Consider the following 20,081-nt stretch of genomic DNA (forward strand, 5'->3'; position numbering starts at 1 on the left):
GTATTCTGTTGAGAAGTGCCATCAAAGCAGTGCGAATGAACCAGCACTTAAGTATTGCCAAGCAATCCTCTGGACCCACAAGACGTGTTGAGTCAAATCTTCACGCCGTCAGCCCTGCGTATTCTGTTGAGAAGTGCGATGAAGTGGGAGAACTAAAGCGATTGGTAGTTGAGCTACAACACCAGATTGCCTCTTAGATTGTCTAAGAAATGTAAAGAGTCTAAGCCAAAGGAGCCCAGTATGCGGTCAAGATCACCTAAGACTTTCACGCCGAAGCCAAACAGAGACGCCAACCCGCAACATAATAAGCCATCTAAGCCAACACCCTGGTATTGTTTTCACTGTGGTGAGGATGGCCATATAGCATGCCAATGTGAGGGTGATCCAAATCCATCCCTGGTCAATGCAAAGAAACGCCAGCTGAGAAAAAATCAGTTGCAGTGGGAGAAAAGTAACAAGTCCCCTGACTCCCAAGATTTAAACTAGTTCCAGTTCCTGTTACGGGACAAAGAGGACCTGGAGAAACTACTCAGCATCCCAGAGATAACTTTACCATATCTTCCTCGGCTGACCATAATCCCACCCGTGAATGCAAAAGGCTTCCACCTGGCCTTGTTGGGACAAAATGCACAGCAAGAGTGATAGTCGCTGACAAAGAGATTAATTGCCTTCTTGACACTGGGTCACAAGTGACCACTTTTCCTTTCTCATTCTACCAAGATTGCACAACTTGCTTGAAATTTAAGGTGCAAACAGCTGTCAAGTTCCTTACTTGGGTTTCATCGAAACATCAATGACCTTTCCAAAGGAATTTGTAGGACCAGACACCGAAGTGCAGACCCTTGCATTGATCATTCCAGATAGCAGACCTAATGCTCAAGTGCTTATAGGCACTAACACACTGAACTCTCTATATTCTGAGTATACTTCTTCGAAGCAGTTGAGTCATCAACCCATTCATCAAGGTTACAGAGAAATCCTACAAGTCCTTGAGTTCACGCACAAACAGAGGGTGCTTTCACATCTGTAGTTCGGTTCATTTGGTCCGAAACAAGGGCAAACAATTATACATTGTAGCATTTTCAGCTTTTCTGGTTTGGTACCAAAATGCAGTCACATGACAACATCCACATCACTCATTGGCCATAACGTATTTCCTAAACTGCTTTTCTGATTGGTCAGAATTTACGTGCTGGAAAATTCTAACATAAGAGGAAAAGCCAGCAAACAACACGGAAACAACACAACTATGGAGAGATGACTCTGCGGGCTGGTTTTGTCCCTGCAAACAATACATATATTGCAAACAATACATTTCTATAATGAAGCGCGGATGCGGCTTGAAAACAACGTTCTAAAATGCACTGCAACGGAGAGTGGGCATCACTCATAACTTCAAGTGTATTAATTCTTCTTTACTCTGAAATGCTCATGGTCATCAGACCAAATTTCTGTGAGGCTCCACACCTCCTCATTAATCCAAGTTTGTCCATGAGCTGCCATGCTAAAGTGCAAACTGTCAACAAACACTTCCTCATCCCATAATGCACAGTGCAGCTGACTACGGCAGCTGGTTTAGTCCAAAAATGATCAGTAATTTTTGCAGTTGGGTCTGTTCGAGGTTGGATCATGTTCTCACCACAAATTAACCGCTCCAGAGTTCGTTTGAAAGCATACAGAGACCACCTCTTCAAGCAGGTCTCGGTACACTTGTTTGGTCCACCTTTGGTGCGCACCCGAAAGTGATTGCTGCTTTCACACCTGCCCAAACGAACCGCACCAAAGGGGGAAACGAACTCTGGTACGATTCAACCTAACTAAATGAGGCAGGTGTGAAAGCACCCAGAGTGCATCTGATACCCTGGGGTGGGTGGGTTTAAACTGTCAAGTCCCTGAAACCATTCCTGCTGGGCAGACAGTAGTTCTTGAAGGGTCAATCCGGATGGCTAGTCCAGTGAATGACAGATGGGTTATTGTGGAAGCTCCACATACATCATCTTTACCTGGTGGAATAATGGTGTCAAATTGTTTGCTTACAAAAAAAGAAGTCGCAGCACGATGTGGTTATTCCATCGAAGATCCGGGTGACTGAAGTGAATTCTATTCATAGTGTCTTACCTAGGAATCAAAATAGTGTGTTTACATCTCCCGTTGATCAGACAAGGTTGTTAGACAACTCTAAAATTGAATTCAATCTTGACGATTCGCTGCTGAATCCTGAATGGAAAGAAAGAGTGACATGAAAGCTTAATTAAATACATGAAGTCTTTGCATGACATGATCTTGATTTTGGTCACACCACTAAGACACTAAGACACCACTACAAGAATTGTTAAATGCTGGAGTTATAAGGGAGTCAGAGTATCCTTTCTCTTCCCCAATCGTGGTGGTGAGGAAAAAGAATGGGGAGGTGAGACTTTGTACCGATTATCGGAAACTCAACCTCCAGACCATTAAGGATGCTTACACCCTACCTAATCTAGAAGAGACTTTCTCTGCTTTGACTGGGTCTAGTTGGTTCTCAGTTTTAGACCTCAAGTCCAGGTACTATCAGATTGAGGTTGAGGAAATTGTTAAACATGGGATTCTGGGAATTTAACTGGATGACCCAGGGGTTCAGAGACTAATTGAGCACTGCATAGGATAAATCAATCTCAAAGAGGTTCTAGTCTTTATAGATGATCTCATAGTCTTTTCTGCAACAATAGAAGAGCACGAGAAAAGGCTTCTGCGAGTTCTTCAACGTCTGAAAGACTACAGTCTCAAGTTGTCCCCTGAAAAATGTAAATTCTTCCGGACCTCAGTGAGATATCTAGGGCCCATTGTGTCTGCAAATGGTGTTGAGACGGATCCCGACAAGATTAAGGTGCTAAAAACCTGGCCAAGTCTGATAAACTTTAAGGAACTTAGGTCTTTCCTTGGATTCGCAGGGTATTACAGGAGATTTATCAAAGACTTCTCCAAAATAGTGAAACCTCTAAACAAACTTACCCCTGGATACCCTCCACTCCGAAAAACAAAGAAGACTCAAGAGACAAAAGGCCAATACCTGAATCCTAAAGAGCCATTCAAACAACGTTGCCCAGCAAGCTTTTGATGAAATCATTGACAATCTCATCTCGGCTCCTATCTTGGGCTTTGTGGATCCTAAACTACGGTACATCTTACACACGGATGCAAGCACCACAGGTTTGGGAGCTGCATTGTACCAGGAGCAGGAGGGAAGCATGAGGCCGATTGCCTTTGCAAGTAGAGTTTTGTTACTCAGCGAACATCACTATCCAGTGCACAAACTCGAATTCCTTGCTTTAAAGTGGGCTGTGATGGGAAAATTCCACGATTATCTTTACATAAGTCCATTCACAGCCATTACCCACAGTAACCCACTTACTTATATACTGACTACTGCAAAGCTGGACGCAGCCAGCTATCGCTGGTTATCTGCTCTTTCCACTTACACTTTCTCCTTGAAATACAGAGCGGGGAAACTTAACCTTGACACAGATGGTTTATCTAGATGTCCCCATAAAGTAACTGCTGATCTTGTATCAAGGAAGGAACAAGAGAGGATGGATTAATTCCTAACCTTACATCTTGAGAGTCCAGAAACAACAAGCCTTTCACGGGATGAAATTTAAGCTATCTGTGACAAGCATAGAATTTGTTCTGTGCCGGAAGATGTTATGGAAAGTGCAAGTAACCGAGCAATTCTAGTTCAATCCCTTGGTATGAATTCTAGTGCTGTGCCAAGCAGCTATGAGGAAGAAGGGCATGAAATCTCACTCATACCTCATCTACCCCCTCTCTCTTGCTCCAGTTTTTCACAAGTTCATTAAACAACCTTCAGTAAGAATATTTCATCAAGCACGGTGAGTAATGGCTTCGCCTGCTATCGTTATTTGCACCTCTTGCCACATGTACAGTTTATCTATCTCTGTCACTGATGAGGGATTCACATGTGATAAATGCAGGGAAATAGGCTGACGGAGAAGATTTCAGAATTAGAGACACACATCCAAACTTTAATTGAGGACAGTAAGAATGTTAGGGCTCTAGATACGGCTTTGGATGCGTCTAGCTCAGGGATTCCTGTACATTGTTCGGTTCCGGAAACAGAGCCCCTGCAGCAGGGCAACTGGGTGACGGTGAGGCAGCGTAGTTGTGGGTCAAAACACCGCTCTTCTGTTCCGATCAAAACATTACATTAAACAGGTTCTCCCCACTTAGTGATTCACCCACTGAGAAACCTGATGAAAGTGCTCTAGTTATTGGTGATTCTATTGTATGGAGCATGAATATAGAGACACCAGCCACCATATTCAAATGTTTACCGGGAGCCAGAGCACCTGACATCTTGGCAAATTTAAAAGTGCTGGCTAATGCTAAACGTAAATACAGTAAGATTGTTATTCATGCCGGCGCTAATGATGTTCGACTTCGCCAGTCGGAGATCACTAAAAATAACTAAGTGGTGCCCACTGCATAACATAGGTTTCATAGACAATTGGATGAGCTTTTAGGGCAGACCTAACCTGTTTAAAAGAGATGGTCTTCATCCCTCCTGGGGTGGTGCCACTCTTCTCTCTAGAAATATGGCAAATAGTCTTAGTATTTATACCTGACTAACTGTGGCCCAGGTCAGGAAGCAGACAGACTGGCTAAACCGACCGTCTGCTAGCTGCCTCCCGTCACAGAGGTCAGCTAATTCTCAGCACATAGAGACTCTTTCACCTAGATATCACACTATAGAGACTGTGTCTGTTCCCCGAACTAGAAAATACAAAAAAAAAACGTCCAAACCAAGTTAAGGTTAACAATTTAATTGAGGTTCAACAAATAAAAAACAAATGCAATATGGATAAACAAATAATAAAGCTTGGCTTATTGAATATCAGATCCATTTCTACGAAAACACGTTTTGTAAATAATATGATAACTGATCATAATATAGATGTGCTCTGTTTTACAGAAACCTGGCTAAAACCTGATGATTACATTATTTTAAATGAGTCCACCCCCCAAGATTACTGTTATAAACATGAGCCGCGTCTAAAAGGCAAAGGGTTGCTTCAATTTATAACAACGTTTTCAGGATTTCCCAGAGGGCAGGCTTCAAGTATAACTCATTTGAAGTAATGGTGCTACATATAACATCATCCAGAGAAACAAATGTTAATGATAAATCACCTGTTATGTTTGTACTGGCTACTGTATACAGGCCACCATACAGACTTTATTAAAGAGTTTGGTGATTTTACATCCGAGTTAGTTCTGGCTGCAGATAAAGTTTTAATAGTTGGTGATTTTAATATCCATGTTGATAATGAAAAAGATGCATTGGGATCAGCATTTATAGACATTCTGAAATCTATTGGTGTTAGACAACATGTTTCAGGACCTACTCATTGTCGAAATCATACTCTAGATTTGATACTGTCACATGGAATTGATGTTGATAGTGTTGAAATTATTCAGCCAAGTGATGATATCTCAGATCATTATTTAGTTCTGTGCAAACTTCATATAGCCAAAATTGTAAATTATATTTCTTGTTACAAGTATCGAAGAACCATCACTTTTACCACAAAAGACTGCTTTTTAAGTTATCTTCCTGATGTATCCAAATTCCTTAGCATATCCAAAACCTCAGAACAACTTGATGATGTAACAGAAACTATGGACTCTCTCTTTTCTAGCACTTTAAATACAGTTGCTCCTTTACGCTTAAGGAAGGTTAAGGAAAACAGTTTGACACCATGGTATAATGAGCATACTCGCAGCCTAAAGAGAGCAGCCCAAAAAATGGAGCGCAGCTGGAGGAAAACAAAACTAGAGGTATTTCGTATTGCTTGGTGGGAAAGTAACATATCCTACAGAAAAGCATTAAAAACTGCTAGATCTGATTACTTTTCTTCTCTTTTAGAAGAAAACAAACATAACCCCAGGTATTTATTCAATACAATGGCTAAATTAACGAAAAATAAAGCCTCAACAAGTGTTGATATTTCCCAACACCACAGCAGTAATGACTTTATTAACTACTTTACTTCTAAAATCGATACTATTAGAGATAAAATTGCAACCATTCAGCCGTCAGCTACAGTATCACATCAGACAGTGCACTATAGACCCCTTGAGGAACAGTTCCACTCATTATTTACTATAGGAGAGGAAGAACTGTATAAACTTGTTAAATCATCTAAACCAACAACATGTATGTTAGACCCTATACCATCTAAGCTCCTAAAAGGGGTGCTTCCAGAAGTCATAGGTCCTCTTCTGACTATTATTAATTCCTCATTGTCATTAGGATATGTCCCTAAACCTTCAAACTTGCTGTTATTAAGCCTCTCATAAAAAAACACAACTTGACCCCAAAGAACTTGTTAATTATAGACAATCTTGAATCTCCCTGTTCTGTCCAAGATACTAGAAAAGGTGGTATCCTCACAATTATATTCCTTCTTAGGGAAAATGGTATATGTGAGGATTTCCAGTCAGGATTTAGATTGTATAATAGTACTGAGACTGCTCTCCTTAGAGTTGTGATCTGATCTGCTCTTATCATCTGATCGTGGGTGTATCTCTCTATTAGTTTTATTGGATCTTAGTGCTGCGTTTGACACAATTGACCACAGCATTCTTTTGCATAGACTTGAATACTGGAAGTGCATTAGCATGGTTTAAATCGTACTTATATGACCGCCATCAGTTCGTAGCAGTGAATGAAGATGTATCATATCGATCACAAGTGCAGTATGGAGTACCTCAAAGCTCAGTACTAGGGCCGCTACTCTTCACGCTTTATATGTTACCCTTGGGAGATATCATCAGGAAACATGGTGTTAGCTTTCACTTTTATGCTGATGATACTCAGCTCTATATTTCTTCGCGGCCCGGTGAAACACACCAATTTGAAAAACTAATGGAATGCATAGTCGATATAAAAAATTGGATGACGAGTAATTTCTTACTGCTAAATTCAGAAATAAACAGAGGTGTTAATTACAGGACCTAAAAACTCTGCTTGTAATAACCTAGAACACTGTCTAAGACTTGATGGCTGCTCTGTCAATTCTTCGTCATCAGTTAGGAACCTAGGTGTGCTATTTGATCGCAATCTTTCCTTAGAAAGCCACGTTTCTAGCATTTGTAAAACTTCATTTTTCCATCTCAAAGATATATCTAAATTACGGTCTATGCTCTCAATGTCAAATGCAGAAATGTTAATCCATGCATTTATGACCTCAAGGTTAGATTATTGTAATACGTTATTGGGTGGTTGTTCTGCACGCTTAGTAAACAAACTACAGCTAGTCCAAAATGCAGCAGCAAGAGTTCTTACTAGAACCAGGAAGTATGACCATATTAGCCCGGTCCTGTCAATGCTGCACTGGCTTCCTATCAAACATCGTATAGATTTTAAGATATTGCTTATTACTTATAAAGCCCTGAATGGTTTAGCACCTCAGAATTTGAATGAGCTCCTTTTACATTATACTCCTCCGCTACGTTCTCAAAACTCAGGCAATTTGATAATACCTTGAATATCAAAATCAACTGTGGGCGGCAGATCCTTTTCCTATTTGGCGCCTAAACTCTGGAATAACCTACCTAACATTGTTTGTGAGGCAGAAACACTCTTGCAGTTTAAATCTAGATTAAAGACCCATCTCTTTAACCTGGCATGCACATAACATACTAATATGCTTTTAATATACAAATCCGTTAAAGGATTTTTAGGCTGCATTAATTGGGTAAACCGGAACCGGAAACAATTCACATAACACCCTATGTACTTGCTACATCATTAGAAGAATGGCATCTAAGCTAATATTTGTCTGTTTCTCTCTTGTTCCGAGGTCACCGTGGCCACCAGATCCAGTACGTATCCAGACCAGATGATGAATCAGCACTTAGAAAGGACCTCTACAGCCCTGAAAGACAGCGGAGACCAGGACAACTAGAGCCCCAAATACAGATCCCCTGTAAATACCTTGTCCCAGAGGACCACCAGGACAAGACCACAGGAAACAGATGATTCTTCTGCACAATCTGACTTTGCTGCAGCCTGGAATTGAACTACTGGTTTCGTCTGGTCAGAGGAGAACTGGCCCCCCAACTGAGCCTGGTTTCTCCCAAGGTTTTTTTCTCCATTTTGTCACAAATGGAGTTTCGGTTCCTTGCCGCTGTCGCCTCTGGCTTGCTTAGTTGGGGTCACTTCATCTACAGCGATATCATTGACTTGATTGCAAATAAATGCACAGACACTATTTAAACTGAACAGAGATGACATACCTGAATTCAATGATGAACTGCTTTAACTATCATTTTGCATTATTGAGACACTGTTTTCCAAATGAATGTTGTTCAGTGCTTTGACGCAATGTATTTTGTTTAAAGCACTATATAAATAAAGGTGATTGATGGATTGATTGATCTGTCAGTTCAGGATCTCGTTTATAAGCAAAGCACTGACCCAACCATTTCTCAGATCATCACTCACCTGAAATCAGGAGAGAAACCCTCTCCCACCTTGAGACTGGAACTCCCGGAGCTTTCTCTTATTATGAGGGAGAGGAATCATTTTGTATTCCTAGATGGAGTGTTGTACAGAAAGAGACAGAATGGAGAAGTTCTGACTTATTAGTTGGGCTTACCCAAAGAGTTCAGAGCAAATGTCCTGACAACTCTCCATGATGGGATGGGCCACATGGGGATGGATCATAATATTGATCTAGTAAAGTCCTGGTTTTACTGGCCAAAGGTGACATTTGATGTTGAACAAAAGATCAGAACTTGTCCTTGTTGTGTGATTCACAGAGCCCACCCATAGAAAGCAGCTCCGCTTGTCAACATACAGACAACTAGACCCCTAGAGTTGCTGTGTATGGACTTTCTTTCTTTGGAGCCAGATGAGAATCCCTACTGTTGAAAAGACTCATCAAGAAGCATTGGGTACTCTTACACCTACCTTGAACCCTCCGGTGAGATGCCCTCAGCAGTTTGATTGCCCTCAATTGTCCTCAACAGTTCCTGGTAGTGAGAAACTGCCTGTGGAAATGAATCCTGTAGGATAAGAGGTAGGCTTGGACAATTCACACACTGAAAATATGCTTGAAGAAGTTATGAATCACTTGACTGAATTGGATAAAATGTTAGAGAAAGGTGAATTGTCAGAGAAACAGCTAAGTGGAAATTTACCCGAAAGTCCAGCTGAGGAAGGGCAAGAGAGTGATCAAGTGGAGATCAGAGAGAAAACTGAAATACTAGTTGATTCTTCGTCCAATGCTGAAAAGATTGAACTGTCTCAAGAGCCAGAACGTTCAATAAGACGTTCCCAAAGGCAAAGAGAAAAGCCAGAAAGACTGCAGTATGGAGAGTTGGGAAATCCTTTAATATCCGTTGCCCAAGCACTTTTTCATGGCCTAACCACTGCCTTTACAAACTCTCTAAATGGAGTTAACTTTGCTGAAGCATCCTTACCCCCAACCTTTGATGTGTCAGTTACATGCCAGCCAAAAAGAGCTAATGCAACACTTGATCCTGTCCATAGATGCTTCTCTAGATGGTTTAGGGTATTGTTTCAAATACCCATTGGTGAGGACAAAGCAAGGCCCATCGCTTTTGCAAGTAAAACACTTCACAGAGGTGATATTCAGCCCACCGTCTAGAATTCTTGGCCCTAAAGTGGAGTGTCTGCGAGAAATTTAGTCATGGCTTAAAGAACAAACATTCTCCATCTGAACAGATAATATTCCTTTAACATATATATTGACTAAATCCAAGCTTGATGCTTGTGAACAACACTGGGTCACAAAGTTAGCCCCTAATACATTTGAGATACATCACATAGCGGGCAACAAGAACATTGTGGCTGATGCTCTTAGTCGAGACCCTTTTTTAAAAACAATCAGTCATAGGCTGCTAAACGAACAGTATGAGAGGTTGCTGTCTGACGCTGAGGGATTTAGTGAGAAAGGGATCCAGGATAATTTAAAACAGAAAGTTCAATGTCAGCAGCAGGGGTCGGAAACTGACCCAGCAGAGATCTTTCCTGTGGCTAGCTCGGGTACTTGCGATGTTGGCGACGTTCATGCCATTTGTGAAGCTCATGAAAACTGGGAGCTGGCAGCCGAGTCTAGAGTAGCACAGTTGATCCAATCTTTCCAGCAGTTCATCCCTTCAAGTATGGACACATTACCTGAATTCCCTCTACAAGAACTTCAACAAAGACAGGAACAGGATCCAATAATACTATGGTTGTTCCTTTTGTGACTCGTAAGAGAAGACCTTCCAGACGTGAAAAAACGAAACCTCAACCCAAGTGCTCTTGCCCTCAGCAAACAATGGAAGAGACTTCCTGGATGGCATACTCTATCGAGTTATCATGTACCAATTAAGCCATCCTTCAAAATATTTTGGTTTGCAGTAACAGTAATTTAATTGTTTTTTTAAAGGGTCGGTAGGTCGGTCTCTTTTTTGTTCAAGTTTCAACAAAACTTCAACAACAAAAAAAATAATAATAATTTTGGTGATGGTGATGATGTAGGTATGAATTTAAACAAATTAGCATATTGTGACGTCATTGACTGGGTCTTCAACCCATGCCTTTGGGTGCATAATTGCAAACCTCATTTTGATGAATGCTATATAGACCACAAACAAATTTAAATCTTTGTCAAAAACATGTTTATTGCATGAATTTCAGGTGAGAAGGAAAAAAAAATGAGATACTGTTATACTGTTTTACTTGCATCCACCGCTAAGTGTCAGTGCAACCTACAAATGAGAGACCGTTTACTTTGCTTTTTTTGGTTGTCACTTTTGTGAAAAAAATCCTGTTTGATTTGAGTGACAAGTATTCATTGAATAGATTGTAAAATCGATTTTGCATGTCTAAATAAGTTTTATAAGGCAAATAACACCAAATATAGGTTAATCCACGGACAACTATTGGTAAAGGCCAATGTTTCTGATGATTTATTGGTGTGAAGTTACGTGCACAATGACAAACAGGAGTTCAACATTTTCAAAAAACAATAAGCATAGTGGACTGCCATAACAATGCAAAACATTTACTGCAGTCTTCAACATGGCTGTGTTTACGATTAGAAATTTCAACAACAACAAAAAAATCGCATAGGCGATTCTAGGGCTGTCAAAAAAAAAATCGAATTTCAAATTCATTTAATTTTCTAAAAATATCTCGAGACTTTATGTTGGGTTTTTGTTCCCCATCCCACTGTATCTCATGTTTTTAAGTGCCGGCTGTTCTATCTGCTGAGGGAATATACTGCTATACTGCTCATTTCTGTGTACATCCGCCCGTTCAGCATCATCAGCAACAGGAACGACGCACTAAATGAACTGTACCAACACATCAGTGAGCAGCAGACAACACACCCCGATGCTTTTCTCATCATATCTGGGGATTTCAACCATGATGACCTGTGTGTTTCCAAAAATACACCAGCACATTAACTTTCCAACACAAGGTTATAATATTTTGGACTTTGTTTACACCACACAGAGAGGAGCTTACAAAGCCCTCCCCTCTCCCACCTCGGAGCCTCAGTGTCGGGTCTCGGGGCTAATCACCTGCCTTTTTGGTGTGTGTGCGATCCAAACGATCGCTTGTCAGCTCACCGCGTCTACCTGTTTGAGTTTTTCCCGCCCTCCTTGTTTCCCTGTTGTGAACCTTAATTGCTCGCCACCTGTTCTCTATGTTCTTCTAATTTTTTTCCCTTTATCATTCCCTGTGTTTCTCTGTCTATTGTCAGACTGTTCTTACTCGTACCAATAGCTCCGATCTTCTAGCTGTTCTTGGCACTCACCTTGTCGTGTCTTGTCCTCAGGCTCCAGTGTGTTTAGCTGATTTCTCTGCCCCCTGTTCTTACAAGCGCAGAGCTCTTGGAAGCTTCCAGTTGTCATCCCTCCGGTCTCAGCGGTCATACGAATTACTGTGGAACGTTACCCATCGGCTTTGATTCATCTGCTTCGACTAGTCATCCTGTCACTATGAGTAAACCTGTGAACGTGACTCATCTGCTCTGCCTCCTCTGCTTTAAATAAAGCCTTGTGTAAACCCGCATCTGAATCCTGCCCATTTCCCCTGACATAACAGTCTGACCAGATCATGGATTCAGCGGGATCTGATCCACTCCGCTCGGCTCTCGTTCGGCAGGGAGTTTTGTTAGGACAGTATGCCACCCAGCTCAACACCACCACGCAGGATGTGGATGCTCTCAGTGCCCGAGTCTCCGAGCTCCTCACAAGGGTGGACGGTCTTCAGCAAAAGGCAACGAGCCGGGGGTCCGTTCTTCACACCGGTATGTCCCACGAGCCCGAACCTCATGCCAACAATACGCCGGTCTATGATGGCGATCCTAACGCCTGTCAAGCGTTTCTCCCCAATGCTCGCTGGTGTTTTCTCTGCAGCCCCGGCGTTATGCAAATGAAGAGGCCAAAGTTGCGTACGTCCTTACACTTCTTTCGGGTCGTGCCCGCGAATGGGGAATTGCCGTATGGAGATCGCGGGCTCCCTGTTGTGCTACTTTCACAGATTTCAGTCAAGAGATGGCCAAATTATTTGATCGCTCAGCTCAGGGAGACGAGGCGGCGGCCCAGTTATCGCGTCTGACACAGGGGAGGAGCTCTTTCACGGATTACGCCATCCAATTCCAGACTTTAGCGGCGGCGTGTGGCTGGAATGAGAGTGCGTTGCGCGCCCGTTTTCTTGAGTGGCCGCAACGCATAGTGAGAGCAGCTGAGAAGATCATTGGTGTCTCTCTCCTCTCCCTCCAGGACATTCATGGAACCTGTCTCACCCACAAAGCCCTCTGCATCACAGGTGATCCCACTGACCCATCACACAGCTTCTTCAGTCTGCTGCCATCAGGGATGAGACTATGGAGTCTCCAGGCCAGGACCAGCAGCCTGAAGGACAGCTTCATCCACCAGGCTGTCAGGAAGCTGAACTCCCTCCCGAACTTGCCCCGGGCACCACTGAACTATGAAACCCCACCCAGATCTGGAACTGACATTCCACTACCTCATCAGTCAGTTAAATAAAATACCTGCTCTTGAGCCCTTTGTCACTTGTCACTTTAATCAGACTTAATGAGGTTTTTTTTTTTGCACTAAAAATCTTTTATCTGCACTGTTGTTCACTTCATTGATTTGCACTCTAGCTGTCATTTACCTTGCACTACTTTATTTAACTTTATTTTTAATTTTATTATATGCCTTTTTTTTTACATTAACTTATTGTATAGTTGTATCTACATTATATATTTGATCTAGATTTTTAGGCTTTAATGTTAACGTTTTCTGTATGCACCGGGTCTGAGAGTAACGCAATTTTGATTCTCTTTATGTATGTACTGTACATGTGGAAATTGTCTCAGCAACATCCCATCTTTTATGAAGTAGCAAGACGGTAACTGAGTCTCAATATCTCCCTCAATACAAACCATTTAGAACAAATGTTTAAGAGTTAAATCAGCTAACTGTTCTTGGATCAGGTTCTCTCTAGAGACATGAAAAATAGAGGATAAAACATTGTAACAGAAATGAATCGAACCAGGCAAATTAAAGAGTCTATCAAAGCTGTGTGTTGAAACCCGAGCCGAATTCCTCAGGAAGTCATAAATCAGTTCTAGTGCCACAAGAACCAAGCAAGATGACCAACCAACTTGTTCATACAACAGCTTTCAACATTAACACCACTAGAACAATTATTGACAATTTTAATTCGCAGAAGAGATTGTCAAATTTGTTGTTCGTAATTGAAATGCAACGCTGGACATCACATGAAAACCCATGAGAGTACTGCACAAGTCCCATTGACTTACCCCACCCAGGAGAACCAGACTGAAATTCCTAAGGGGGAAGGGCTTTAAACCTCTGTCTCTACAGAACAACCCTACGTCATGAGAATGGCAAAGAAACTGCTTTTTGTACATATATATGGACCAGAATGAACTCAAAAAGACTTATAAATGAATCATTCCATCGTTTAACTCCATATTCATTTATATGTAACCCACACATTCGACTATCATGTATAATCACTTATTGTGTATGTCTTTTGATAACTATAGGATACAAAGTCATGTCTAGTATTGATATAATCGAATCTGCTTGCTTGATATTGTCCAGACAATAATTTATTTGTCCCATGTATCAAATTTGTGTAATAGGAATCATGTCCAAAATTAAACCCTGCAAGGCAGGAAAATTCAGACCACATGCTTGGTAAGATAAACAAATGATTTATGATACCCCCGAGCCAAGACAATATCTGATTGATCAAGACAACATTTGAGGTGTGGCCAACAGGCCAGTTTAAATACCTAGGACACCATAAAATCTTGCTTTTAGTCTCTAGCTATGTTGCTGCTATCAGTCATGCCAGTTTCTAGTCTCTAGCTATGCTTCTGCTAGCTTGTAGCTTCTAGCCATGCTGTTTAATCATCACTGTTCTTTGAGCGCGGTTCCAGCGTGCTTCGGCCTGCAAGCTTGCTGCTACTTAGCCACGATGAGAAGGAACACAACCTTGTCTCGTCAAACTTTATTTCTTTTCTCTTCCGTTTGAGAGTTTCGTGTTCTGAGTTAAGTTTTGTAACGTCGAGTCTCCGACGCCTGACCTCGGGTGCCCGTTCAACTTCAACCAGCGCACACGACTCTGCACCTTCAGCCAACGGCCAGCAACCACAGGCTTCCCAAGACGTCACTTCAGTCACTACTGAACTTCCAGCCAATCAGCGACACCGGGATACCCCTTTCAATGGGAGTCCCTTTCACAGGAAACCAAGGCAATGTATCCCCAGATATTTGTTGTGCTGGTGTATCTAATATAATTTTAACCCCATTGAGGAACTCAATGCGAGCGTTAATTAAGTGATTGATGGTTGCTCATGTCTATGCAATTTCACGTATTGCTGTAAACTTGGGATTCCATAAATCAGCTCTCCGTGCCCACCTCCATCTGTCAGTGGATCAACAGCTTCCTGACAGACAGGCAGCAGCTGGTGAGGCTGGGAAAATACACATCCAGCACCCGTACAATCAGCACCGGAGCTCCCCAGGGCTGCGTTCTCTCCCCACTGCTCTTCTCCCTGTACACCAACGATTGCACATCTCTGTCAAGCTCCTGAAGTTTGCAGACGACACCACACTCATCGGCCTCATTCAGGACGGTGCCGAGTCTGCTTACAGACAGGAGGTAAAAGAGCTGGCTGTCTGGTGCAGTCTCAACAACCTGGAGCTTAACACGCTCAAAACAGTGGAGATGATCGTGGACTTCAGGAGAAACCCCCCTGCACTCCCCCCACTCACCATCATGAACAGCACTGTGACTGCAGTGGAGTCATTCAGGTTCCTGGGAACCACCATCTCTCAGGACCTGAAGTGGGACATTCACATTGACTCCATTGTGAAAAAGGCCCAGCAGAGGTTGTACTTCCTTCGCCAGCTGAGGAAGTTTAACCTGCCACAGGAGCTGCTGAAACAGTTCTACTCCACCATCATTGAATCCATCCTCTGCACTTCAGTAACTGTCTGGTTCAGCTCAGCTTCTAAATCTGACCTCAGAAGACTACAGAGAGTAGTCCGGACTGCTGAGCGAATCATCGGTTCAACTCTCCCATCTAAAAACCAAAATCACTCTGGACCCCTCACATCCAGCACACTCCCTCTTTGAACTGTTGCCATCTGGTCGACGCTACAGAGCACTGAGCACTAGAACGACCAGACACAGGACCAGTTTCTTCCCTCAGGCAATCCATCTTATGAACAGCTGATAATAACGGCGAACACACTACACTTTATATTTATATACACACACTTTATTTATCTAACACACATACTTAGTATACACTTAAATTTTGCACACAATATATATGTACATACATAACTTCATTTTGTAATATACCTGCCTACAATTGTCATTTGTATATTGTCATTCACTATCTACTTATTTGTATTTTTTATTCTTTTATTATGTGTTTTATGTTCTGTCGCTGTCATTCTGTTGTACTGCGGAGCTTCTGTCACGAAAACAAATTCCTCGTATGTGTAAACATACCTGGCAATAAAGCTCATTCTGATTCTGATTCTGATTCATATTTCCATTCTCTTAAACTTATCTTTCCCTAACTTTATATCTTCCTGCAACTTGTGTGAATGTGTGAGTGCGTGCGTTTATGTGTTAGATTAGTTTATATGTCTTAGATTTATCTAATAAAGCCTTATTCATATTGAAAAGAGAAGTATCTTGTGTTTTGTGCTTACAAGTTAATGTCTTAAACTGCCGATCTTGTCACTGTTCTAATTGATAGTGTTTCACTATAGTTTGGATATTAGTATCCAGCGCAGATTTGATGTTAAACGGCTCGTTCACTGAATCGCAGGGCGTCTCAGTGACAGCCGTGAAACAGTGATTCTGTTCAAATTCCCTTTAAAATCTTAAATGATTCCCTTTGAGCTAAATTGACCTGTTTCCGTTACAATATTCTCTGATACTTCTTTCTCCCGAGACAAAGAATCCTCAGAAAATAAATCAGATGATTCAGAAATGGTGTTATCTGCCAAGGTCACACCAAGTGGTTCTTTAACTGTCTTTAACCCTCCATCAATCTGATTTGATGGAACAAAACTACTGTCATTTACAGCATCCTCAGGAAGAAAGAGTAACAGTTTCTCTATGGTTACCTCACTGCCAGGATGTAGATAAAGCTCACCTTCACACAGTTGGTCATCTTTAAGTTGTTTTCCTCCGACTCGAGTGACAGCACAGGAAGGAAACACATAGGGAAATCTCTTCCCACATTCATAAGGAACGTCTGCAGACACAGGTGTGGAAACTACAACTGTAGATGGTACAGATTTTGATTTTCCCCAGACATTTTCCTGAGCAAGATCGCTCCCCAGGATAAAAGAAACCCCTGGCACAGGAAGGGAAAACCATACTCCAACAATTATGTCACCAGTCACAAGATCAGAGATAAGATGTACAGTATTGTTCAAAATAATAGCAGTACAATGTGACTAACCAGAATAATCAAGGTTTTTAGTATATTTTTTATTGCTACGTGGCAAACAAGTTACCAGTAGGTTCAGTAGATTGTCAGAAAACAAACAAGACCCAGCATTCATGATATGCACGCTCTTAAGGCTGTGCAATTGGGCAATTAGTTGAAAGGGGTGTGTTCAAAAAAATAGCAGTGTCTACCTTTGACTGTACAAACTCAAAACTATTTTGTACAAACATTTTTTTTCTTCTGGGATTTAGCAATCCTGTGAATCACTAAACTAATATTTAGTTGTATGACCACAGTTTTTTTAAAACTGCTTGACATCTGTGTGGCATGGAGTCAACCAACTTGTGGCACCTCTCAGCTGTTATTCCACTCCATGATTCTTTAACAACATTCCACAATTCATTCACATTTCTTGGTTTTGCTTCAGAAACAGCATTTTTGATATCACCCCACAAGTTCTCAATTGGATTAAGGTCTGGAGATTGGGCTGGCAACTCCATAACATTAATTTTGTTGGTTTGGAACCAAGACTTTGCCCGTTTACTAGTGTGTTTTGGGTCATTGTCTTGTTGAAACAACCATTTCAAGGGCATGTCCTCTTCAGCATAGGGCAACATGACCTCTTCAAGTATTTTAACATATGCAAACTGATCCATGATCCCTGGTATGCGATAAATAGGCCCAACACCATAGTAGGAGAAACATGCCCATATCATGATGCTTGCACCTCCATGCTTCACTGTCTTCACTGTGTACTGTGGCTTGAATTCAGAGTTTGGGGGTCGTCTCACAAACTGCCTGTGGCCCTTGGACCCAAAAAGAACAATTTTACTCTCATCAGTCCACAAAATGTTCCTCCATTTCTCTTTAGGCCAGTTGATGTGTTCTTTGGCAAATTGTAACCTCTTCTGCACATGCCTTTTTTTTAACAGAGGGACTTTGCGGGGGATTCTTGAAAATAGATTAGCTTCACACAGACGTCTTCTAACTGTCACAGTACTTACAGGTAACTCCAGACTGTCTTTGATCATCCTGGAGGTGATCATTGGCTGAGCCTTTGCCATTCTGGTTATTCTTCTATCCATTTTGATGGTTGTCTTCCGTTTTCTTCCACGTCTCTCTGGTTTTGCTCTCCATTTTAAGGCATTGGAGATCATTTTAGCTGAACAGCCTTTCATTTTTTGCACCTCTTTATAGGTTTTCCCCTCTCTAATCAACTTTTTAATCAAAGTACGCTGTTCTTCTGAACAATGTCTTGAACGACCCATTTTCCTCAGCTTTCAAATGCATGTTCAACAAGTGTTGGCTTCATCCTTAAATAGGGGCCACCTGATTCACACCTGTTTCTTCACAAAATTGATGACCTCAGTGATTGAATGCCACACTGCTATTTTTTTGAACACACCCCTTTCAACTAATTCAACTAATTGCCTAATTGCACAGCCTTAAGAGCGTGCATATCATGAATGCTGGGTCTCATTTGTTTTCTGAGAATCTACTGAACCTACTGGTAACTTGTTTGCCACGTAGCAATAAAAAAATATTTGAAAAACCTTGATTATTCTGGTTAGTCACATTGTACTGCTATTATTTTGAACAATACTGTATATATATATATATATATATATATATATATATATATATATATATATATATATATATATACAGTATTGTTCAAAATAATAGCAGTACAATGTGACTAACCAGAATAATCAAGGTTTTTCGTATATTTTTTTATTGCTACGTGGCAAACAAGTTACCAGTAGGTTCATTAGATTGTCAGAAAACAAATGAGACCCAGCATTCATGATATGCACGCTCTTAAGGCTGTGCAATTAGGCAATTAGTTGAATTAGTTGAAAGGGGTGTGTTCAAAAAAATAGCAGTGTGGCATTCAATCACTGAGGTCATCAATTTTGTGAAGAAACAGGTGTGAATCAGGTGGCCCCTATTTAAGGATGAAGCCAACACTTGTTGAACATGCATTTGAAAGCTGAGGAAAATGGGTCGTTCAAGACATTGTTCAGAAGAACAGCGTACTTTGATTAAAAAGTTGATTAGAGAGGGGAAAACCTATAAAGAGGTGCAAAAAATGAAAGGCTGTTCAGCTAAAATGATCTCCAATGCCTTAAAATGGAGAGCAAAACCAGAGAGACGTGGAAGAAAATGGAAGACAACCATCAAAATGGATAGAAGAATAACCAGAATGGCAAAGGCTCAGCCAATGATCACCTCCAGGATGATCAAAGACAGTCTGGAGTTACCTGTAAGTACTGTGACAGTTAGAAGACGTCTGTGTGAAGCTAATCTATTTTCAAGAATCCCCCGCAAAGTCCCTCTGTTAAAAAAAAGGCATGTGCAGAAGAGGTTACAATTTGCCAAAGAACACATCAATTGGCCTAAAGAGAAATGGAGGAACATTTTGTGGTCTGATGAGAGTAAAATTGTTCTTTTTGGGTCCAAGGGCCACAGGCAGTTTGTGAGACGACCCCCAAACTCTGAATTCAAGCCACAGTACACAGTGAAGACCGTGAAGCATGGAGGTGCAAGCATCATGATATGGGCATGTTTCTCCTACTATGGTGTTGGGCCTATTTATCGCATACCAGGGATCATGGATCAGTTTGCATATGTTAAAATACTTGAAGAGGTCATGTTGCCCTATGCTGAAGAGGACATGCCCTTGAAATGGTTGTTTCAACAAGACAATGACCCAAAACACACTAGTAAACGGGCAAAGTCTTGGTTCCAAACCAACAAAATTAATGTTATGGAGTGGCCAGCCCAATCTCCAGACCTTAATCCAATTGAGAACTTGTGGGGTGATATCAAAAATGCTGTTTCTGAAGCAAAACCAAGAAATGTGAATGAATTGTGGAATGTTGTTAAAGAATCATGGAGTGGAATAACAGCTGAGAGGTGCCACAAGTTGGTTGACTCCATGCCACACAGATGTCAAGCAGTTTTAAAAAACTGTGGTCATACAACTAAATATTAGTTTAGTGATTCACAGGATTGCTAAATCCCAGAAAAAAA

General features: G+C 41.4%; 1 protein-coding gene across 1 annotated transcript in view; it reads left to right on the plus strand.

The window, feature by feature from the left end:
* The first annotated feature begins 4,665 nt into the window (after positions 1-4,665).
* Positions 4,666-20,081, plus strand: part of LOC127958874 (uncharacterized) — an 88,315-nt gene continuing 72,899 nt past the window's right edge. Inside the window, exon 1 of the mRNA XM_052557917.1 lies at positions 4,666-4,809. The gene's annotated coding sequence lies outside the window, so the exon portion shown is untranslated. The remainder of the gene's footprint in view (positions 4,810-20,081) is intronic.

Source organism: Carassius gibelio, chromosome B5 (genome assembly GCF_023724105.1).
Source record: "Carassius gibelio isolate Cgi1373 ecotype wild population from Czech Republic chromosome B5, carGib1.2-hapl.c, whole genome shotgun sequence".
NCBI lineage: Eukaryota > Metazoa > Chordata > Actinopteri > Cypriniformes > Cyprinidae > Carassius > Carassius gibelio.